Raw genomic sequence first — 24,124 nt, forward strand, 5'->3', positions numbered from 1 at the left:
TACCACCAACAAGATTGCAGTGAAAGTGTGCTCTGATGCGATCACATCCAATAAATGTGGCTTACCTTAAAGTCACCATCAGACGCTCTGCGGGTGAAACAGAGAAGCGGCAATAGGTGTCCGCTTTTCTTATGAGGTGTGCAATGCGCTCCACCAAGTAATCAAAATTCTCCATTATCATCCGAACATATCCAAAAAATTTATCCGGGTTTCGTCGAAGGTCCATGCAGAGTGTAGAATAGACCCCACGCGTCATTCTCTTGGCTGTGATGGGGTGGATCCACAAACGTCGTCTACGATGCCTGATGCGCTGCTGTCTCGCTCTCTCCTTCTCCAGAACAATCACCCTCAAACGATTCGCCTCCGCTGTAAAATCCGCCAAATTCTTCAAAATATTTCCAATCACAACATCCATCTTCGCCAGTAACTTGCTCTTCTCTCCAACCTGCACTTTCTCCTCTACAACCTGTCAAAGAAGGGCTGTAGGAACATGCTATATATAGTTTTCCAGTAGCCAATCCCGTTCGGAAGGCCACAAGGGTCAATTTTAAAAACCGGATCCGGCGTAATCCGTCGAAAAACGGATAGAAAAATGGATGTACCGGATGAGACGGATCCGGTTTTGTCTGTCAAGAAAAAGACGGATCCGGCAGAAAACCGGATCCGTCACATCCGGTTTTACGAAACATTTGCCGGATCCGGCGTTCCGGCACGACGCCGGATCGCGCCTGATGCCGAAAACCTGATGTGTGAAAGTAGCCTTAGCCTCCGGAGAGAGTTGCTGCAAGGCAATCTCCTCTGCAATATCTTCTGCAGTAGACAATGAGCAGGAGACTGCAGAATGTGAGGATCTAGATTCCTGCATAGTACGGGCAGAAATCTGACTCCTAACAGGTAACATAGTCATGAACTATAGGGCATGAATCTCTTTTATATTTAGGTAACCCTAATTAGCCCTGCAGGAAAGGATGGGTTGTCGTATATAGGAGTTAAAAGGACCAGGAGATGATGAGTTCAACAAATTTTGACCCCCCCCTTTTAATAAGTCATATCATGTTTCTGGTAAGGAAGGGTAAAAGTTTGCCTCTCTCCCCTTGGGGACCAAATAGCTTTTTGGGAGTCCCATCCGTTAAGATCATTTTCCAAAAGTAACCCATTTTTTATTATTTTTATCTAGATCTAGAACGCAGATGCCAATTGCTGCTTGACTATATAGAGCAAAATCCGGCAGAGCTATCCCCCCTTTGCTTTGAACGAATTAACAAGAAGTATGAAATACACGCTCAATTTTGTGACCAGATAAAATGAATAATCGCTTTTTTAAGACGTGAGAAGGAGGCAGGTAAATACAAGGGCATTTTTTGAAAGTAATATGAGACGGGGCAACAAATTTATTTTAAGAACATTCACCCTTCCAAACCAATAAAGACGTAATTAGTGCCACCTTTCCAAGTCCAACTCAGCTTTATGCAGAGCTATCTAAAAGTTTGCATCATAGAGATGTGATACCTTGGCGGAAATTTTTATTCCCAAACAAATGAGAGTCTGAACACTATTTAAAGGAAAATGAAGTTGTTAACCTATTTCACTTAGTTGTAGTGAAATATTTAGAATCTCAGATTTGTGAGTATTAATTTTAAAATTTCTCAGACGATCAAATCTGTGTAATTCTGAGATATGTGGAAGACATAGTTGGGGAGGAAATATATAAAAGAACATCATCTGCAAAAAGTGCCAGCTTATGTTCTGCAGATTGGAATTTTAGACCCCTAATGGAGGGATTATTCCTTATCGCGATTGCTAGATGCTCTATTTTAAGTATGTAAAGCAAGGGTGAGAGAGGGCAACCTTGCCTCTTGCCGTTCCGAATCCAAAATGTGTTTGAGAGTGCACCATTGACTTTCACTTGGGCACTAGAAGACGAGTACAGAGCAGAAATTCTACGGAGCATAATTTCCTTTAAACCAATTCCTTCCAATGTTTGAAATATAGATTCCCAGTGCACCCTGTCGAAAGCTTTCTCCGCCTCAATCAACAGAATGCACATGGGCTCCCCCCGTTTGGCCGCCCTATCAAGGAGATAGTCCAAATGGTATTATCCATGGCTTCTCGTACCGGCACAGATCCCACTTGATCTTAATTTATCAGACCTGGTAATAAGGGGCATAATCTTTTTGCTATCATTTTTGCATATATTTTAATATCTAGATTAGATAACTGCTACATGTAGAGGGATCTTTACCTGGTTTGGGGAGTATAGCAATATGAGCGGCCAATGACTGAGAAGGAAAAGAACCTCCCAATGAAATAAAGTTGCGCATATTTAAAATAATGGACTTAATAAAGTTGAAATTTGTTTCTGGTCCTGGGCTCTTTTCCTTTTTCATTTAATTAATAGTCTCAGAGACTTCCTCCAATGAAAAGTCCATTTCCAACTCCGACAACTTGTCCTCTGATATTGTAGGTAGTTTGGTCTGTTGCAAGTTGTCATGTCCGCCATGTCTGTCATGTCCGCGATGTCTGTTATGCCGCAAGATGCCTGGAGCAGTGGGCACACTGTCATGTCCGCCATGTCTGTTATGCCGCAAGATGCCTGGAGTAGTGTGCACGCGCGCCTTACCTCATGGCTGCACGCTGTTGCTGGGTAACTATCCGTCTGTCTGACTCTGCAATCTGCTGTATTCCTGAACCCTGATCATGTGACCTTTCCTATGCTCCAATCCTGCTGACTCTGCAATCCGCTGTATTCCTGAACCCTAATCATGTGACCCTTCCTATGCTCCAGCCCTGCTGACTCTGCAATCCGCTGTATTCCTGGAAGTCCTGATCATGTGACTTTCTCTATGGTTCTACCCAGGCTGTCCTAGCTATGCACTCTATGATCCTGGAGGATCTGAACCCAAGGTCGCTCCCTGGTCCTGACCCGGAATTACTGGTGCTATATCAGCCCGCCTATCCCTATGATCAGGGCCTGAGTATTGTGTTGCTTCCCTGCATGGCTGCTTGGTCTGCTGAGTCGCTCCCTCTATTCTGTGCCCTTGCACTCTGCCCTGTCGTGCGTCTCTGCACACGCTCTGTGCTCGTACTCCGTCTCTTGTCCCGTGCCTTGTCTTATGTTTGTCCGTTGTGCCATGTTCGTCCTTGTCCTGCTTGGACTTGTAGTCCTTCTGTTATTCTCTGCCTTGCCTGTTTCTGCCATGTCTTGCCATCGCTATGCTCTGCCTTGTGTTTCCTCCACTGTTCTCTGTCTCTGCCTGTTATTCCTGCTCTCTGTTCTACGGTGCTCTCTAGCACGTTCCCTGGCTAGTCCCAAGGCTTTGCCTTGGCCTGGCTCTGGGATTCGGCCTACGCTCAGCTGCTAGCTCTGTTCTTGCTCTGATCTGACTCTGTATTTCTGCCTTAGGTTCCGCTCCGTGTTCCATACCTGCCTAGCTCTGCCTTGTTTCTTGTCTTGCTTTGTTGCTTCGTGTCCCCTTTGCATGGGCCTGGCCTTCCTAGCCTCCTGCTTGTGCCTCAGCCGTGCCCGCCCTAGCCGTGCCCGCCTGCTTGTGCTTCAGCTGTGCTTGTCGGTCAGTGACAGCTGTGTCACCTGCTATGCCTCAGCCGGGTTCGCTGGAGTCTTGCCCGCCTGTCAGTGCTGCAGACCGATCAGCTAGCCAGTGCCCCAGCCGTGCTTTCCTGGCTCCCTTGCACCTCATGCTGTTTGTGCACTGTGCTCTTCGTGCTCTCTATAGCACATGCAGGTCCTCGCCTGCCCATGGCATACCTCCCCGTGCTTCTGTAAAAGTACGCGCAGGTTTTGCCATGTAACCTGTCGTGCCCTCTTGCACGTACAGGCCCTAACCCTGTCCTTGAACCCTGATCCTGGTGTGACTCTCTGCATGTGCAGGACTCTGCCTCGCCTGACCCTGGCGTGCCTCTCTGCACGCGCAGGACTCTGCCTCGCCTGACCCTGGCGTGCCTCTCTGCACGCGCAGGACTCTGCCTCGCCTGACCCTGGCGTGCCTCTCTGCACGCGCAGGACTCTGCCTCGCCTGACCCTGGCGTGCCTCTCTGCACGCGCAGGACTCTGCCTCGCCTGACCCTGGCGTGCCTCTCTGCACGCGCAGGACTCTGCCTCGCCTGACCCTGGCGTGCCTCTCTGCACGCGCAAGACTGTGCCTCGCCTGGCCCTGGCGTGTCCCTCTACACGCGCAGGCCTCCGTCCTTGTACCCGTCCCTGGCATCTCTCTACACGCGCAGGCCTCCGTCTTTGTACCTGTCCCTGGCGTGTCCCTCTACACTCACAGGTCTCCGTCCTTGTTTGTATTGTACCTGTCCCTGCCGTGTCCCTCTACACGCGCAAGCCTCCGTCCTTGTACCTGTCCCAGGCGTGTCACCTAGCACGCCTCATATCCTGGTTTGCCTGCCGGATTCCCGTAACCTGCCGACCGCTGCCAGAGGTCTGGAACCAGATGACTGCGGCCTGATGTCCGAGAGCCTGATGCCTGGATCCTGTCGGTCGTTGCCAGTAGTCCGATGCCATCACACCCTGTCTTGGACCCTGGCGTGTCTCCTAAGCACGCACGCTGCCTTGGACCCTGGCGTGTCTCCTAGCATGCACCATCTTGTACTCTGGCGTGTCCTAGCACGCATCCCTCCTAGGAAATCTGGTGTGATCCCTAACACGTACCCTGCCTTGGACCCTGGTATGTTTTGTAGCACGTGTTATACCTGGAACATTTGGCGTGTCCTTGCACGCACCTTGCCGTGTTTCACTGTTTGTGCCCTGCAACTGATTCCCTGTTTATGCCTTGCACCTGAATAAAGTGTGAAACCACATTTTCTGAAGAAGCTCTGTGACTTCGCTTTATGTTTGGTATCCTGTCCGTCCTGTTGCCAGACACTCAATAGTGTCTCCCTGAGCCGGCCGTCTGGGCCAGCTGCCGTGGTGGCTCACCCCCTTGGTCTTGCCCCTGACACTCCCTGTACAGGGGGTGGGTTCTCACTAGGTCAGCTCGCCCTAGGTGGGTGGGTGCCACGGTCCAGAGGGTCCACTCAAAAAAGGAAAACAACTCAGCGTAAGCTGACGCTCATCACAGAAGTATGACTTTATTTTATCGCGGAGCCGTTGAATAGCCATATCCTTATGATGACCACCTATATTATACAATTCTTTGTAATAGTCACCAAAGCAGGAGAGAATGTCTCTCGTGCTGAGAACCTTCTTCCCTTCCTTGTTTTTAATATAGGGAATGTAAGTATAAGGTGTGCACGGGTTAATAGTTTTTGCCAATAATCTCCACTTTTATTCCCAAACTGGTAGAAGCAATTCCTAACACGTTCTTTAAAGTATCTTGACTTCTGATCTACTAAAGCTAACAACTTTTGTTTCAGTGTAGATAGGTGAGCAAGAGTATTGGTGTCTAGGTCACGTTAGTGCTGCTTTTCTAGTTTTTGGATTGATTTGAAAATTTGACTATCTCTGCCGCGCTAGCTTTTTTTAAGGCACACCCCATGAGAAATGAGTACACCTCTCAAGACGCTCTTCAAAGTTTCCCATTTGATAGAAGGGGATGTGGGATCCGCCTCATGATCTGCCTTATAATTAACTATTGTTTGCTCTAATTCAGACTTGCAGATGGGGTCCCTCAAGAGATTCTCATTTAGGTGCCGGGAGAAGCATGATTTCTCTGAACTATTTAGTCCGATTGAAAAGTATATAGGAGCATGGTCTGACCATAATATTGACCCCAGGCCCGCCTCCACTGGCCAATCTAATAGATTATGTGATATGAAGAAATAGTCAATTCTGACATAAATATTATGAATATGTGAAAAAAAAAAACATCTTTGAAATCAGGATGGAGGACCCTTCACACTTCCACCAGCTTCAGGCTAAATACCTGCTTTCTTATGTGTTTAATGGAAGCTGGTGGGTAAGAGGACTTACCGGAAGAGACATCCACTGTTGGATTCATGGGCATGTTGAAGTCTCCCCGTAGGATCACAGAAGAGGAGCCAACAAACTCACAAAGATATCTTCTACATTCTGCACCAAATTTCTGCTGTCCTTGGTTAGGAAAGTACACATTAGCTATTACAAACCTGTGGGATGCCCATGAGATTAATAAAAAGATAAATCTGCCCTCTGTATCAATTATTGAGCCCGATACCTCAGGTATAAAAGGTTTGTGAAAAGCTATCGAGACCCTTTTGACTTGGAATTTGGACCATGGAACCATTTAGGATAGTATTTTGGAGGTACACTGAGGAATCGCTCCAGATTTAAAATGCGTCTCCTGCAGTAACAATACTGAAACTCGTTGTTTGTGATTAGAAAAAAGTATTTGCCTTCTTTTTTCAGGAATATTGAGACCTTTTGCATTAAAGGAACAAAATGTAATTCTATCCATGGTCTAGATATCTTTCAATGCCCACTACCACTACCCCCAATTGTCTGCCTGTAAGTGGAAACCGCGAGTTTACGATAATTAATTAGTGAGATATAAGATGGGAAGAGAAAAGTATATGTAGTTATGGTGGAGCAAATGCTCCCCATGCTGAATAACATTTGTGCTGACATTGGTAGACTACTACCTATTCAACACTCAGAGGAAGGAAGCCCAATCTAGGCGTAAGAAGACCCACCTCAAAATCCCCCATACAAGTGACAAATCTTTATGAACAGAATCATATACAAATCGTCTAGAACTTAACCCAATAATGTCAATTTCAGTGTGCTAGAGAGATCACCACTCAGGCAAGGACAATAAAACTATATATTGACAAATTAAGAATAGAAAAAATTCAGTTCATCGTCCGGATACATGACCCTCCCACTCCCCATAAATTCAACAGGGCTTGACAAGGTATATATGTGGCACGACAGGAGACCGTATGGCACAGTGGCATTGCCTCCCTCACAGGGGGCAATGTCATGCCTGGAAGCAATGAGAGGTCCCTGACCAGATAGCACCAGCATCCAACACTTGTTCTAACTCCAAACCAAAAGAGGTGGAGCTTAAGGGAGTGACAGTTGGTGGGAGGAGTTAGTGCTGAGGTAAGGAGATTGTTCTGGAAAGAGTCAGCCAGTCAGAGGGGAGTGAGGGCTGACAGAGTCTAAGGAGAGTAGAGGAGGAAAGGAGAAATTTGGGGAATTTGGGGAGTGGAGAGGAGTGTAAGCTCACCCCAGAGCTGAACGCTTGAAACTGGACGGCGAAGTCCGTAGCTGCGTGAGTAAAGAGAGCACGACAGCTAAATTAGGAATGCAGGGGACTGCAGGCCTCCTGGCCCCATAAAAAGGCTCAAGCTGCCTGCCATACGGGCAAGTACTTAAAGAAAAGCAGGAAGAGACCCAAGCACAGCTTTAGGCAGCAAGGACCTCAGAGGATAGCGCAGTAGGGAGACCTCCATATCCATCTGACTCAGTGGATATTGAACTGCTTCCAGGCTAACCGGATCTCCCTAACCATCTGTGATCCCCTGGTCTGCACCCTGGACTATCAAGTAAAGGTAAAAGGAAACTGCAACCCTGCTGTGTCCTCAGCTTTATTACTGCATCATCTACTCTGCATTACAACCGTCACCACCATTTTAAATAAAACATACAACTGCCCTGGGGCCTAGCTTTGCCTGTGGAGAGCTGTAACAGCTCTGCTGCATCACCAACAGCCCCAGAGGTCTTTCAAGCAGCGTCAGCTAACCCCTTTATTGCCGAATACCAAAGGTGGCATCACGATTAAAATAACCCCATAATAACTATTCCCTTTATCATTCATCATTTGATTGCTCGCCCAGGGCCACGGATGGGTCACCACTGCAGTGACATCCCCTGAAGTAACAGAACCGGCCCAGTACCGAGTACCCCATGGCGCTGCAGGATGCGGCATATATAAAGGTAAAGTCTGTTCAAATACCACTGAACATCTATGCACTATATCAAACTAACTAGCAAATAAACCATGACAAGATCGTGTACAAAGTCCTCATGTCGAGTCAGATGAGATTCCACTGCTGTTTCGTTTTTTAGAGTGTTGTACTGTAAGCCATTGTGGTGGAGCCTCTGGAAGCGCAACAGTTGGAGGCTATTCTGGGAGATCCATCATCAGGAGCTCAAAGGTTCCCAAAAAATTAGCCAAGTCACCAATTCTCTGGAAAGTTGCTGACCTGCCACCCTTAACCCCTTCCCGACCTATCATAGTGTATGCGTCATGAAAGTCGGTACCAATCCGACCGGTGACATATATGCTGTGTCATGGGGAGATCGCGTTCCTGTGGGTCGGGTGACCAGGGTCAATGAAAGGTCACCCAACCCGCAGGTACAGGAGGCTTTGTACTTTACCCCAGGGGGGTGGTTTTGCCCCCGCCCCCCGTGGCTATGATCGCTGATTGGCTGTTGAAAGTGAAACAGCCAGAGCGATTGTAATATTTCACCAATGAAACTTGGTGAAATATTACAATCCAGCCATGGTTGATGCTACAATATAATCTGCCATGGCTGGAGACAGCGATCAGACTCCCCCCCACACCGACTGACGAGGGAGATCTGCCCCCGCCACTGACAGCGGCGATCTGCCGCCGCCATCAGTATTTGCTCCCCCCGCCTTCCGATTCCTCCCCCCTGCCTTCCTACTCCCCCCGGTACCTCCCGAGTCTCAGTGTCCCTCAGTCTTCCCCAATCTCCCAAAATGGCGGGCGCATGCGCAGTGCGCCCGCCAAATCTGCCAGCTGTCAGATTCATTCATTCATTCCAGGTACATTTTGATCACTGTGATAAAACCTGTCACAGTGATCAAAATAAAAAAATTGTAAATAAACCTCCCCTTTATCACCCCCATAGGTAGGGAAAATAATAAAGAAAATATTTTTATTTTTCCATTAGGGTTAGAATTAGGGTTAGGGGTGTGTTGGGGTTAGGGTTGTGGTTAGGTTTATGGTTAGTGTTGGGATTAGAGTTAGGGGTGTGTTGGGGGTTAGGGTTGTGGTTAGGGTTGGAGTTAGAACTGAGGGATTTCCATTATTTAGGCACATCAGCGGTTCTCGAAACACGATATGGCGCCACCAATGATTCCAGACAATTTTGCGTTCAAAAAGTCAAACAGTGCTCCCTCCATTCCAAGACGTGCCATGTGCCTAAACAGTGGTTTATCCCAACATATGGGGCATCAGCGTACTCAGTAAAAACTGCACAGCAACTTTTGGGGTCCAATTTCTCCTGTTACCCTTGTGAAAATAAAAAGTTGCGGGCTAAAAAATAATTTTTTGGAGGAAAAAAATGATTTTTTTATTTTTACGGCTCTACGTTATAAACTTCTGTGAAGCTGGGGAGTCAACTGTTACTTCCATAACAAAAATACGGAGATCTGGAGATCAATAGGGACTTGTTGCTTAATCTCCGTTAACCTCAGCCGTTATTGTGACTCCGTTGCCACCTAGTGGTGAAACTTAGTAGAGCAGCGAGTAAAGAAATTCGTTTTATTTTTCCTTACAAGATCTCTTCTGAAAGGGTTCATAAGGTTTGCCTCACGTCCACATCAATCTAACAATTGATTTTACAATTTGGAAGGGGCTCGCTGGTGAGGGGTGGGGTTTAATGGGATAATTATCTCACTTTTGCCCCTCCCCCCCCCTCGAGATCCTCTATGAGCTTTTATTAATCACGGTCACCTCTGGGCAAATCCAGGTGGATCACAGAACAAAAACGTAATTCCACATAAAGAATCATCTTCAGGGAATATGAAACGCTTCCTAAATTCTACTCCTCAGGCCAGAAATACAAGGTCCACAATATCGCAGACCATGTCCCGAGATAGTTCTTCAAAGGAGTCACTGACTCCACATAGTTCTCCCTCAAGGGCAGCAGAGGAGTATGAAGAGGATTCGGTGGTTACTGAAGAAATGAGCATAACTGACTTGCGTAAATACTCTCCCAACCAGAAGCGACTTGGAGAGGTTTGCATGTAGATTAGAAAAATCATATAAAAAGATACATAACCTGAAAGCTGAATTTACCTCTCAAATCGAGGATGTTGAAAAAGCTCAACTCAGGAAAACGTTCTTCAAGAATTACATACCTGCAGAGATATCATAGCTGAGCATTCCCTTAAGTTGGAGGAGCTTTCATCAGGCATGGAGGACTTGGAAAACTGCAGCAGGAGAAACAACATCCGTGTACGCGGTCTACCTGAAGTGATTGGTTTCTCTGATCTAGAACAAACGGTCCAAAAGATTTTTCTAGACATCCTTGGTGACAAAGGAATAATTCTATTAAATTTATCAATATCCACAGGGCCTTGGGTCCTAAGCCTACTTCTGAAACCCGACCTTGGGATGTTATCTGTAGGATCCACTATTATAATATTAAGGCCCCATCACACTAAAGGGCATGTCACACTAAGCGATATCGCTAGCAATATCGCTATAACTTGTGACGTTATAGAGATATTGCTAGCGATATCGCTGTGTCTGATACTTACCTACGACCCGCTCCCCCGCTGCTTATCGCTGATCGCGCGAGAACAGGCTGGACCATTTCTCGTCGTCAGCTTCCTGCGGCACTTCCTGTGGAGAGACACTATCGATTTTTAGCGCTGCGCTTCGTGCATGTCCATGCGCATGCGTCCTGTCCCCCTATCTTTAACATGGGGGTGCATGGTCTAGCATATGCACGCGTAAATATGCGCTTCCGTTCGCATGCGTTTTTTGTAGTATGCGCCTAGGCGCGCCGGACGCAACCCGCTGCATTTTTGGCCCGCCCGACCTGTCTCAAAAAAACGCTTGCGCACAGAATGCAGAAAAAAAATCACATTACAGTCTATGGGAACACAGGCATGCGCATGGACATGCACACGCCAGCGTTTAAAAATCGCACGCGTTTTAATAGTTAACACGGCTAGAAACTGGTTAAAACGCATGCACCTAAAAAAAAGCAAACGCATACAAAATGCAAGATGCATTTTTTGTATGCGATTCTATTGCGCATTAAGCTCAGCGCTAAAAAACGCTGATGTGAAACTAGCCTAAGACACGATATCATCTCCAATATCTGTCATGTGTTTGTGACGGATCGCACAGGGGAAGGGGTTTGTCGACTTCACTCACCTCCGGGGAGGCGAGAGAAGGACCCAGCAGGGATCGGCTCTCTCCCTCATTGTGCTCCCTTCTCCACAAAGCCCCTCATCGTGTCCCCCTTGTCCACAAAGCCCCTCATTGTGTCCCCCTTGTCCACAAAGCCCTCATCGTGTCCCCCTTGTCCACAAAGCCCTCATCGTGTCCCCCTTGTCCACAAAGCCCTCATCGTGTCCCCCTTGTCCACAAAGCCCCTCATCGTGCCCCCCTTGTCCACAAAGCCCCTCATCGTGCCCCCTTGTCCACAAAGCCCCTCATCGTGCCCCCTTGTCCACAAAGCCCCTCATCGTGCCCCCTTGTCCACAAAGCCCCTCATCGTGTCCCCCTTGTCCACAAAGCCCCTCATCGTGCCCCCCTTGTCCACAAAGCCCCTCATCGTGCCCCAATTGTCCACAAAGCCCCTCATCGTGCCCCCCTTGTCCACAAAGCCCCTCATCGTGCCCCCCTTGTCCACAAAGCCCCTCATCGTGCCCCCCTTGTCCACAAAGCCCCTCATCGTGCCCCCCTTGTCCACAAAGCCCCTCATCGTGCCCCCTTGTCCACAAAGCCCCTCATCGTGCCCCCTTGTCCACAAAGCCCCTCATCGTGCCCCCTTGTCCACAAAGCCCCTCATCGTGCCCCCTTGTCCACAAAGCCCCTCATCGTGTCCCCCTTGTCCACAAAGCCCCTCATCGTGCCCCCTTGTCCACAAAGCCCCTCATCGTGTCCCCCTTGTCCACAAAGCCCCTCATCGTGCCCCCCTTGTCCACAAAGCCCCTCATCGTGCCCCAATTGTCCACAAAGCCCCTCATCGTGCCCCAATTGTCCACAAAGCCCCTCATCGTGCCCCCCTTGTCCACAAAGCCCCTCTTCGTGCCCCCCTTGTCCACAAAGCCTCTCATCGTGCCCCCTTGTCCACAAAGCCCCTCATCGTGCCCACCTTGTCCATAAAGCCCCTCATCGTGCCCCCTTGTCCACAAAGCCCCTCATCGTGCCCACCTTGTCCACAAAGCCCCTCATCGTGCCCCCTTGTCCACAAAGCCCCTCATTGTGCCCCGCTGTCCACAAAGCCCCTCATTGTGCCCCGCTGTCCACAAAGCCCCTCATTGTGCCCCGCTGTCCACAAAGCCCCTCATCGTGCCCCCCTTGTCCACAAAGCCCCTCATTGTGCCCCCCTTGTCCACAAAGCCCCTCATCGTGACCCCCTTGTCCACAAATCCCCTCATTGTGCCCCGCTGTCCACAAAGCCCCTCATCGTGCCCCCCTTGTCCACAAAGCCCCTCATCGTGACCCCCTTGTCCACAAAGCCCCTCATCGTGACCCCCTTGTCCACAAAGCCCCTCATTGTGCCCCCCTTGTCCACAAAGCCCCTCATCGTGACCCCCTTGTCCACAAATCCCCTCATCGTGTCCCCCTTGTCCACAAAGCCCCTCATTGAGCCCCCCTTGTCCACAAAGCCCCTCTTCGTGTCTCCTTTGTCTTCAAAGCCCCTCATCGTGCCCCCTTGTCCACAAAGCCCCTCATCGTGCCCACTTGTCCACAAAGCCCCTCATCGTGCCCACCTTGTCCACAAAGCCCCTCATGGTGTCTCCTTTGTCCACAAAGCCCCTCATCATGCCCCCTTGTCCACAAAGCCCCTCATCGTGCCCACTTTGTCCACAAAGTCCCTCATTGAGCCCCCCTTGTCCACAAAGCCCCTCATCGTGCCCCCTTGTCCACAAAGCCCCTCTTCGTGCACCCTTGTCCACAAAGCCCCTCTTCGTGTCTCCTTTGTCCACAGAGAGGCAGGAGGGAAGAGAGAGAGACAGGAGCTGAGAAATAGACAGGAGGAAAGAGACAGACGAGAGTGCCCCCTGTCCACACAGCCCCACTCAAGTAACTAAAACTTTTTCCAAAATCCAACCTGGAGCACTCACACTGAGTCCAGGGTCCTGATTCCCATCTGTACATGGATCCATAGTATTTCCCTCCTCTCCTTTCCAGCAGCCTCAGCATAACGCTGCTTTCCGCCATCTTGTCTTCACTGGACTGGACTGAAGGAGGCTCCGCCCTCCCGGTGACAGAGACAGGAGTGAAGAGAGACAGGAAGGAAGAGAGAGAGACAGGAAGGAAGAGAGAGAGACAGGAGGGAAGAGAGACAGACAGGAGAGAAGAGAGACAGACAGGAGGGAAGAGAGAGACAGGACAGGAGAGAGAGAGAAACAGCAGGGAAGAGAGACAGGAGGGAAGAGAGAGAGACAGCAGGGAAGAGAGAGACAGGAGGGAAAAGAGCGAGACAGGAGGGAAGAGAGACAGCAGGGAAGAGAGACAGGAGAGAAGAGAGAGGCAGAGAGAGAGGCAGGAGGGAAGAGAGAGACAGGTGGTGAGAGACAGACAGGAGGGAAAAGAGAGACAGGAGGGAAGAGAGAGAGACAGGAGGGAAGAGACAGACAGAAGGGAAGAGAGAGAGACAGGAGGTAAGAGAGAGACAGGAGGGAAGAGAGACAGGAGGGAAGAGAGAAACAGGAGGGGCAAGAGAGACAGCAGGTAAGAGAGAGGCCGGAGGAAAGAGTGAGAGAGACAGGAGGGAAGAGAGAGAGACAGGAGGGAAGAGAGAAACAGGAGGGGCAAGAGAGACAGCAGGTAAGAGAGAGACCGGTGGGAAGAGAGAGAGGCCGGAGGAAAGAGTGAGAGAGACAGGAGGGAAGAGAGAGTCAGGAGGGAAGAGAGAGACAGGAGGGAAAAGAAAGAGACAGAGGGAAGAGAGAGACAGGAGGGAAGAAAAAGACAGGAGGGAGGAGAGCGAGACAGGAGGGAAGAGAGCGAAACAGGAGGTACGAGAGAGAAACAGGAGGTACGAGAGAGAGACAGGAGGTACGAGAGAGAGACAGGAGGTACGAGAGAGAGACAGGAGGTACGAGAGAGAGACAGGAGGGAAGAGAGAGAGAGACAGCAGGGAAGAGAGAGAGACAGCAGGGAAGAGAGAGACGGGAGGGAAGAGAGAAAGACAGGAGGGAAGAGAGAAAGACAGGAGGGGAGAGACAGGACAGAAGAGAGAGAGACAGCAGGGAAGAGAGACAGGAGGTACGAGAGAGACAGGAGGGAAGAGACAGAGGGAAGAGAGACTGGAAGGAAGAGAGACAGCAGGGAAGAGAGAGAGAGACAGCAGGGAAGAGACAGACAAGAGTGCCCCCTGTCCACACAGCTCCACTCAAGTAACTAAAACTTTTTCCAAAATCCAACCTGGAGCACTCACACTGAGTCCTGGGTCCTGATTCCCATCTGTACACGGATCCATAGTATTTCCCTCCTCTCCTTTCCAGCAGTCTCAGCATAACGCTGCTTTCCGCCATCTTGTCTTCACTGGACTCTGGACTGAAGGAGGCTGCGCCCTCCAGCTGACAGAGACGGGAGGGAAGAGAGACAGGAGGGTAGAGAGAGAGACAGGAGGGTAGAGAGAGAGACAGGAGGGAAGAGAGAGAGACAGGAGGGAAGAGAGAGAGACAGGAGGGAAGAGAGAGAGAGAGACAGGAGGGAAGAGAGAGAGAGAGACAGGAGGGAAGAGAGAGAGAGAGACAGGAGGGAAGAGAGAGAGACAGGAGGGAAGAGAGAGAGACAGGAGGAAAGAGTGAGAGACAGGAGGGAAGAGAGAGAGACAGGAGGGAAGAGAGAGAGAGACAGGAGGGAAGAGAGAGAGACAGGAGGGAAGAGAGAGAGACAGGAGGGAAGAGAGAAAAAGGAGGGACAAGAGAGACAGCAGGTAAGAGAGAGACCGGAGGGAAGAGAGAGGCCGGAGGAAAGAGTGAGAGAGACAGGAGGGAAGAGAGAGTGAGAGACAGAAGGAAAGAGTGAGAGACAGGAGGGAAGAGAGCGAGAGAGACAGGAGGAAAGAGTGAGAGAGACAGGAGGGAAGAGAGAGAGACAGGAGGGAAGAGAGAGAGACAGGAGGGACAAGAGAGACAGCAGGTAAGAGAGAGGCCGGAGGAAAGAGTGAGAGAGACAGGAGGGAAGAGAGACAGGAGGGAAGAGAGAGAGACAGGAGAGAGGAGAGCGAGACAGGAGAGAGGAGAGCGAGACAGGAGGGAAGAGAGAGAGACAGGAGGGAAGAGAGAGACTGGAAGGAAGAGAGAGACAGCAGGGAAGAGAGACAGCAGGGAAGAGACAGACAAGAGTGCCCCCTGTCCACACAGCCCCACTCAAGTAACTAAAACTTTTTCCAAAATCCATCCTGGAGCACTCACACTGAGTCCTGGGTCCTGATTCCCATCTGTACACGGATCCATAGTATTTCCCTCATCTCCTTTCCAGCAGTCTCAGCATAACGCTGCTTTCCGCCATCTTGTCTTCACTGGACTCTGGACTGAAGGAGGCTGCGCCCTCCAGGTGACAGAGATGGGAGGGAAGAGAGAGAGACAGCAGGAAAAGAGAGGCAGGAGAGAAGAGAGACAGGAGGGAAGAGAGAGACAGGAGAGAAGAGAGAGACAGGAAGGAAGAAAGAGACAGCAGGGAAGAGAGAGAGAGAGAGACAGGAGGAAAGAGAGCCAGACAGGAGAGAAGAGACAGACAGGAGGGAAGAGAGACAGGACAGAAGAGAGAGAGACAGCAGGGAAGAGAGAGAGAGACGGGAGGGAAGAGAAAGAGACAGGAGGGAAGAGAGACAGGAGGGAAGGGAGGGAAGAGAAAGAGAGAGCAGGGAAGAGAGAGAGACAGGAGGGAAGAGAGAGAGAGGGGAAGAGAGACAGGAGGGAAGAGAGAGACAGGAGGAAAAAGAGAGACAGTAGGGAAGAGAGAGGCAGGAGGGAAGAGAGAGGCAGGAGGGAAGAGAGAGACAGGAGGTGAGAGACAGACAGGAGGGAAAATACAAACAAGAGGGAAGAGAGACAGCAGGAAAGAGAGCGACTGGAAGGAAGAGAAAGACAGACAGGAGGGAAGAGAGCGACACCGGAGGGAAGAGAGACAGACTGGAGGGAAGGGAGAGAGACAGGAGGGGCGAGAGACAGCAGGTAAGAGAGAGGCCGGAGGAAAGAGTGAAAGAGACTAGAGGGAAGAGAGAGACAGGAGGGAAGAAAAAGACAGGAGGGAGGAAAGAGAGACAGGAGGGAAGAGAGCGAAAAAGGAGGTACGAGAGACAGGAGGGAAGAGAGACTGGAAGAAAGAGAGAGACAGCAGGGAAGAGAGACAGGAGGGAAGAGAGCGAGAGAGGAGGGAAAAGAGAGAGTGGGAAGAGAGAGACAGGAGGTAAGAAAAAGACAGGAGGTAAGAAAAAGACAGGAGGGAAGAGAGCGAGACAGGAGGTACAAGAGAGAGACAGGAGGTACGACAGAGACAGAGGGAAGAGAGCGAGACAGCAGGGAAGAGAGCGAGACAGGAGGGAAGAGAACGAGACAGGAGGGAAGAGAACGAGACAGGAGGGAAGAGAACGAGACAGGAGGGAAGAGAGAAACAGGAGGGAAAAGAGACTGGAAGGAAGAGAGAGAGACAGGAGGGAAGAGAGAGAGACAGGAGGGGGAAGAGAGAGACAGGAGGGAAGAGACAGGAAGGAAGAGAGAGCGCAGGGAAGAGAGCAGAGAAGAGAGAGAGACAGGAGGGAAGAGAGAGACAGGAGGGAAGAGAGAGACAGGAGGGAAGAGAGAGACAGGAGGGAAGACAGAGACAGGAGGGAAGACAGACAGGAGGGAAGAGAGAGACAGGAGGGAAGACAGAGACAGGAGGGAAGACAGAGACAGGAGGGAAGACAGAGACAGGAGGGAAGACAGACAGGAGGGAAGAGAGAGACAGGAGGGAAGACAGAGACAGGAGGGAAGAGAGAGACAGGAGGTGAGAGACAGACAGGAGGGAAAAGAGACAGCATGGAAGAGATTGACTGGAGAGAAGAGAGAGAAAGTATGGAGGAGAGAGACAGAGAGGAGGGAAGATAGAGTGAGACAGGAGGGAAGAAAGCAAGACAGGAGGGAAGAGAGCGACACAGGAGGGAAGAGAGTGACACAGGAGGGAAGAGAGTGTCACAGGAGGGAAGAGAGCGACAGGAAGGAAGAGAGAGACAGGAGGGAAGAGAGACACAGGAGGGAAGAGAGAGACAGGAGGGAAAAGAGAGACTGGAAGGAAGAGAGAGACAGTAGGGAAGAGAGACAGGAGAGAAGAAAGGCAGGAGGGAAGAGAGACAGGAGGTGAGAGACAGGAGGGAAGAGAGACAGAAGGGAAGAGAGCGACTGGGGGAGAGAGACAGACAGGAGGGAAGAGAGCGACACAGGAGGGAAGAGAGACAGCAAGGTAGAGAGAGACAGGAGGGAAGAGAGAGACAGCAGGGAAGAGAGACAGAGAGGAGGGAAGAGAGAGTGAGACAGGAGGGAAGAGACACAGGAGGAAAGAGAGAGACAGGGTGGAAGGGACAGGAGGGGAAAGAGAGACTGGAAGGGAGAGAGACAGGAGGGATGAGAGACAGGGAAGAGAGAGACATGAGGGAAGAGAGAGAGAGACAGGAGAAAAGAGACAGAAGGGAAGAGAGAGACAGAGGGAAGAGAGAGACAGGGAAGAGAGAGACAGGAGGGAAGAGAAAGACAGGAAGGAAGAGCGATAAAGACAGGAGGGAAGAGAGCGAAAGACAGGAGGGTAGAGAGAGACCGGAGGGAAGCGAGCGAGACCGGAGGGAACAGAGAGAGACAGGAGGGAACAGAGAGAGACAGGAGGGAAGAGGGAGACAGGAGGGAAGAGAGAGAAACAGGTAAGAGACAGACGGGAGGGAAGAGAGAGACAGGAGGTTAGACAGAGACATGAGGGAAGAGAGAGACAGCAGGGGAGAGAGACAGGAGGGGAGAAAGAGAGAGACAGGAGAAAAGAGAGAGACACAGGAGGGAAGAGAGACAGGAGGGAAGAGAGAGAGACAGATGGAAGAGAGAGACAAGTGGGAAGAGAGAGAAAGACAGGAGGGAAGAGAGAGAGACCGGAGGGAAGAAAGAGAGACAGCAGGGAAGAGAGAGACAGGAGGGAAAAGAGAGTGGAAGGAAGAGAGAGACAGCAGGGAAGAGAGAGACAGAAGGGAAGAGAGAGACAGGAGAAAAAAGACAAACAAGAGGGAAGATACAGCAGGGAAGAGAGCGACTGGAGGGAGGAGAGCCAGACAGGAGGGAAGAGAAAGAGACAGCAGGGAAGAGAGAGACAGGAGGGAAGAGAGAGACAGCAGGGAAGAGAGACAGAAGGGAAGTGAGAGAAAGACAGGAGGGAAGGGACAGACAGGAGGGAAGAAAGAATCGGGGAAAGAGAGAGACAGGAGGGAAAAAAGAGACTGGAAGGAAGAGAGAGAGGCAGGAGGGAAGAGAGAGAAAGGAGGGAAGACAGAGGGAAGAGAGACAGGAGGAAAGAGAGAGAGACAGGAGGGAAGAGAGAGAGACAGAGGGAAGAGAGACAGGAGGGAAGAGGGAGAGAGACAGGAGGGAAGAGAGAGAGACAGGAGGGAAGAAAGAGAGACAGAGGGAAGAGAGAGACAGGGAAGAGAGAGTCAGGAGGGAAAGGAGACTGGAAGGAATAGAGAGACAGCAGGGAAGAGAGAGAGACAGGAGGGAAGAAAGACAACAGGGGAGAGAGAGGAGGGAAGAAAGACAGGACGGCAGAGAGAGAGAGACAGGAGAAAAGAGAGACAGGAGGGAAGAGAGAGACAGAGGGAAGAGAGAGAGACAGGAGGGAAGAGAGATAAAGAGAGGAGGGAAGAGAGAGAAATACAGGAGGGGAGAGAGAGACTGGAGGGAAGCGAGAGAGACCGGAGGGAACATAGAGAGACAGGAGGGAAGAGGGTGACAGGAGGGAAGAGAGAGAGACAGAGGTAAGAGAGAGACGGGAAGGAAGAGAGAGACAGCACCTCAAAGTATAATGAACACCCCAAAACCCACGCATGCAGCAACTACCCCGATGCCTGACATATCACAGACCGGCGACAGCCCCGACCAGACCGAAACAACCTCAGCAATAAAAATACAGCAGACTCCCATACAGCAAACCAGAGCAACCAACAAACCTACAGAGGAAAACTGTTCCCTCATTCCCTGCAACAGAAATACAGCCCCAACACCACAGCAGTCAAAGACAACCATCACCCAAGGACCAAACGATGCACAAACAGCAAATGACCCAAATAGAGCACCGATCCCCGACATCGTCCTAATAATAGACTCTAATGGAAAATACCTGGACACTAAGAGACTGTTCCCAGGGGCACAAGTCACAAAAATCCGCTGTTCTACAATCCCACAAGCAGAGAAGGTGATCAGTAATCCATACTTCACAGAGCCCAAACACCTCATACTACACACCGGGACAAACGATATCCAACAAGAGACAGTCACTCAGGACCTAACAAAACTCGCAATAGCAGCCCAGCAAAAATTCCCCAGAACCAAAATAATCCTGTCTGCCCTGCTTCCAAGGAAAGAAATAAACCAAGAGGTAATCCAGCAAATCAACTCAGAGCTGGCTGCCAGTATCGCCTCAACACCAAATATACAGCTGGCAAGCCACCCCAGAATAACGCTCCGTCACCTATACGACGACAAACACCTCAATAAACAAGGGGTCAGCAATCTAGCAAAAGAGCTAAAGGACATGGTTCTAAACAGACCTCCGAGACTACAAGCAAGACGCCCACCAAACAGATGGCAAACCACAGCAATCCCTGGAGAGAATCCACAGAGAGGGCAAAGGAGACAACATGCCCCACAATGGCAACGCACAGCGATCCCCAATGAGAGTCCACAGACAGGGCACAGGAGACAACATGCCCCACAATGGCAACACAGAGCAACAGAGAACAGCAACATGGCTGAAATAAGGACATTGCTCAGCACACTATGCAACCAACTCATGGGACACCCTTAAAATATGCCACCCAAACCCACCACAAGAACGTGTTACGTCCTATGAAAATCTTTCTTCATTATAAGGTATATCGACCAAATATGACATCCTTAGTTATCAGCAGCTGGAACAATCAAGGACTGAATGCCTCAGCCTTTGGGTCCAAGACAAATGACCCAGACTTCAAGCAAAAGCTAAAGAACATTGACATCCAGATCCTTCTGGAGACATGGGCCCGGGCAGAGGAGGAATCCCTGACACCCATGGGATACAGGGAATTTTCTCTCTCTGCCCAGAAAAACAAGAACATCAAACAGGGCCGTTGTTCAGGGGGCATACTAATATGGTACAAGGAGGAAATCAAAGAGCACATCAAGGCAGTAAAAAGAGGAGAAAGCCATATCTGGATGAGGATAAGCAGCGCCATCCTCACCTCTCAGCAGGACATCTACCTCTGCGCAGCCTACATCCCTCCATCAGAATCCCCATACTATAAGCCGGACATCTATGAGGTCATACAGAGAGAGGCAGCCCAATTCCAGTCCATGGGCAGAGTGCTCCTCTGCGGAGACCTCAATGCCAGGACGGGTACAGAGAAGGACTACATCTCACCTGATGGAAACACATATGTAATGGGAGATGGATCCTTCTATAATGACTCAGTACAGACCGCAAGAAACAGCTATGACAGAGTGGTGAATAAAAGCGGCAGAACCTTGCTGAACCTGTGCCGGAGCTTGGGGCTGTATATAGTGAATGGACGCATCAGGGGGGACTCACTAGGGAGATTTACACTAAACTCCCACTTGGGCAGCAGTGTGGTGGATTACGCGATAACGGACATAGACCCAGCAAACATAAATGCCTTCATAGTCACCCCTGAAACCCACCTGTCAGACCACAACCAGACACTGCTGTACATGAGATCCACGGACAAACAACCCATAGAAAAGCCACACCTGACCAGTTTACACAACCTGCCACCATCCTACAAGTGGCCCAAACAGTTATCCACTGAATACACCAACATGACTAACAGAACCGAGATCCAAGAGCTACTTGTAAATTTCAACACAAGTAGTTACGCATCAAACCAGCAAGGAGTCAACTGGGCAGTGAATGACTTTAACAACATCCTATACACCATGGCAGAGCTAGCAGGCATCAGAAGAACCAACCCCAAGAAACCAACAAATAAACAAGGCCAAAAATGGTTTGACAAAGAATGTAAGTCACTACGCAACTCCCTAAGGGTAGCCTCAAACCAAAAGCACAGAGATCCAAACAACAGGGACCTAAGAGCGGCCCATGACATCCTACAGAGGCAATACAAACGCACTCTCAGGGAGAAAAAACAGAGGCATATCTGCCAAGAACTACAGAAGCTTGAGGACTCCCTCCAGGACAACTCATTCTGGGAGACCTGGAATCATATCGGCACAAAGCCCAAGCAGAGCACCCTCCACATCCAAAATGGCAACATCTGGCACAGCTACTTCAAAGGCCTCTACAAGAACATACCAGAAGAAGACCTAACCCCAGAACAGAAGCACCTAACCACTAAACTCAGAGACATGGAGGAGACAATCAAAGACTTCCAAAATCCTCTGGACATACCAATCAGTGTGATGGACATAAAAGACAGTATCAAATTTATGAAATGCAAGAAGGCCGCGGGCAGTGACGGCATCCTGCCAGAGATGATCAAATTCAGTTCCCCAGATATACATGCAGCACTGGCAAAACTATTCACCCACATCCTGAGTGCTGGCTACTTCCCAAAAAGCTGGAATCAAGGTCTCATAACGCCCATCTACAAGAATGGAGACAGATATGATCCAGCAAACTACAGAGGAATATGTGTTAACAGCGTTCTGGGAAAACTATTTAACAGCATTATTAACAAAAGGATCATCACCTTCCTCACCCAGCGGGACACCCTCAGCAGAAGCCAAGCTGGGTTCATGCCAAACCATCGCACCACGGATCACATCTACACCCTGCAAAGCCTCATCAAGACCCACATCCATAGAAAAAAACAGGGGAAAATATTTGCATGTTTTGTGGACTTCAAGAAGGCCTTTGACTCAGTGTGGCACCCAGGTCTGTTCCTGAAACTCCTGGAGAGCGGAATAGGTGGCAGAACCTACGACGTCATCAAGAGCTCATACACTGAGAATCGGTGCAGCGTGAAGGTGAATGGAAAGAGGACGGCCTTCTTCCGGCAGTGCCGTGGGGTAAGACAGGGCTGCAGCCTGAGCCCAACTCTATTTAACATCTACATAAATGGACTGGCAGCGGCCCTGGAATCCTCCTCTGCCCCAGGTCTCAGCCTACACGACCGAGAGGTGAAGATCCTGCTGTATGCAGATGACCTCCTGCTGCTTTCCCCAACCGAGAGAGGCCTCCAAGATAGCTTGGCCGTGCTGGAAACATTCAGCACCACATGGGCGCTGCCCATCAACCAAAAGAAGACCAAAGTCATGGTGTTTCAAAAGAGGAGTTCTAAAGAAACCTCCACTTCCTCCCTCACACTAAATGGTGCCACGCTAGAGAAGACAAGCAGCTGTACCTACCTCGGTCTGGAGCTAAGCCAAACCGGGAGCCTCAAGCAAGCAGCAGAGACCCTGAAAGGGAAAGCATGCAGAACCTTCTATGCCATCAGAAGACAAATGTACCACCTCAAACCACCGGTGAGAGTCTGGCTCAAGATATTCGACAGCGTCATCACACCTATACTGCTATATGGCAGCGAGGTATGGGGTCCAGCAACCTATCCAGACCAGAAAAAGTGGGATTCCAGCCCAACCGAAGTCTTCCATCTGGAGTTCTGCAAATATCTCCTCCAGGTACATCGCAGCACCTCAAACATAGCCTGTCGGGCAGAGCTGGGCCGATTCCCCTTATGGCTCACTATACACAAGAGGGCGCTATCACACCAGGCGCATATACAGAACAGCAACCCCAGCTCCTACCATCATAAAGCCCTGCTGAGCCAGAGCCAAGAGCAAGCCAGGAACCTCGGCAGCCAGCTCAACCAAAGTCAGCAACACACTCTAACTAAAGCCCAAATAAAAGAGATCTCAGAGAGCTGCAAGATGCAATACATAGAGGGTTGGAAGAGTGAATTGGAGAACTCCCAGAAACTCACCATCTACCGGTCACTGCGGAGGGACTACACACTGGCTCCATACCTGGAAAGGCTACGCCACCCCAAAGACAGGCAGACCCTGAGTATATACAGATTAAGCTCCCACAACCTAGAGGTGGAAACAGGGCGGCACCGACAGACATACAAGCCACGAGAGAACAGACTGTGCCAGCACTGCCAGCAGGGGGCTCTGGAAGATGAGGTGCATTTCCTGCTGCACTGCAACAAATACTCAGCAGTGAGGGACTCCCACTTCCAGAAACTTACCACCCATACCCCAGACTTCCCATCCATGGACGAGGAGAGGAAACTCTGCATCCTGCTGGGGGAAGAAGAATCAATGGTGGAGGTCGCCGCCCAATATGTCACCACATGTCATAAGATGAGAGGAACTAAAGACCTCCAAATGGACAATCACTCCCAATCCCCACTACCCTAATCCACTCCCCTGCCACACTTCTTTTCTTGCTTTGGCAACACTAATTGTATTTCGGTCCTGTCAATAAAGCCTATTTGAATTGAATTGAATTGAATTGACAGGAGGTTAGACAGAGACAAGAGGGAAGAGAGAGACAGCAGGGGAGAGAGACAGGAGGGAAAAGAGCCTGGAAGGAAGAAAGAGAGACAGGAGGGAAGAAAGAGACAGGACGGCAGAGATAGATAGACAGGAGGGAAGAGAGAGACAGGAGGGAAGAAAGAGACAGGAGAGAAGAGAGACACAGGAGGGAAGAGAGAGACAGACAGGAGGGATGAGAGAGACAGTAGGGAAGAGAGAGAGACAGAGGGAAGAGGGAGAGACAAGAGGGAAGAGAGAGAAAGACAGGAGGGAAGAGTGAGAAAGACAGGAGGGAAGAGAGAGACCGGAGGGAAGAGAGAGAGAGATAGCAGGGAAGAAAGAGAGAGACAACAGGGGAGAGAGAGAGACAGGAGGGAAGAGAGAGAGACAGAGGGAAGAGAGAGAAAGACAGGAGGGAAGAGAGAAAGACAGGAGGGAAGAGCGAGAAAGACAGGAGGGGAGAGAGAGACCGGAGGAAAGAGAGAGACAGGAGGGAAGTGAGAGAG

General features: G+C 50.1%; 2 protein-coding genes across 11 annotated transcripts in view; both read right to left on the reverse strand.

Annotated features, from left to right (window-relative positions):
- Positions 1–14,377, reverse strand: part of LOC141073035 (uncharacterized) — a 208,916-nt gene extending 194,539 nt beyond the window's left edge. Inside the window, exon 1 of the mRNA XM_073560340.1 lies at positions 14,324–14,377. The gene's annotated coding sequence lies outside the window, so the exon portion shown is untranslated. The remainder of the gene's footprint in view (positions 1–14,323) is intronic.
- Positions 1–24,124, reverse strand: part of LOC141073033 (uncharacterized) — a 344,218-nt gene that overhangs the window by 18,646 nt on the left and 301,448 nt on the right. Inside the window, exons 1-2 of one of the 10 annotated variants that reach the window (XM_073560327.1) lie at positions 14,324–14,418; positions 10,056–10,188 (exon numbers count right to left, since the gene is read on the reverse strand). The exons of 4 other annotated variants lie outside the window; for them this stretch is intronic. The gene's annotated coding sequence lies outside the window, so the exon portion shown is untranslated. 5 more of the 10 variants (XM_073560326.1, XM_073560329.1, XM_073560328.1 and 2 more) reach the window with 5 other exon arrangements.

Source organism: Dendrobates tinctorius, unplaced genomic scaffold (assembly GCF_039654945.1).
Source record: "Dendrobates tinctorius isolate UK_male_01 unplaced genomic scaffold, ASM3965494v1 ptg000295l, whole genome shotgun sequence".
Taxonomy (NCBI): domain Eukaryota; kingdom Metazoa; phylum Chordata; class Amphibia; order Anura; family Dendrobatidae; genus Dendrobates; species Dendrobates tinctorius.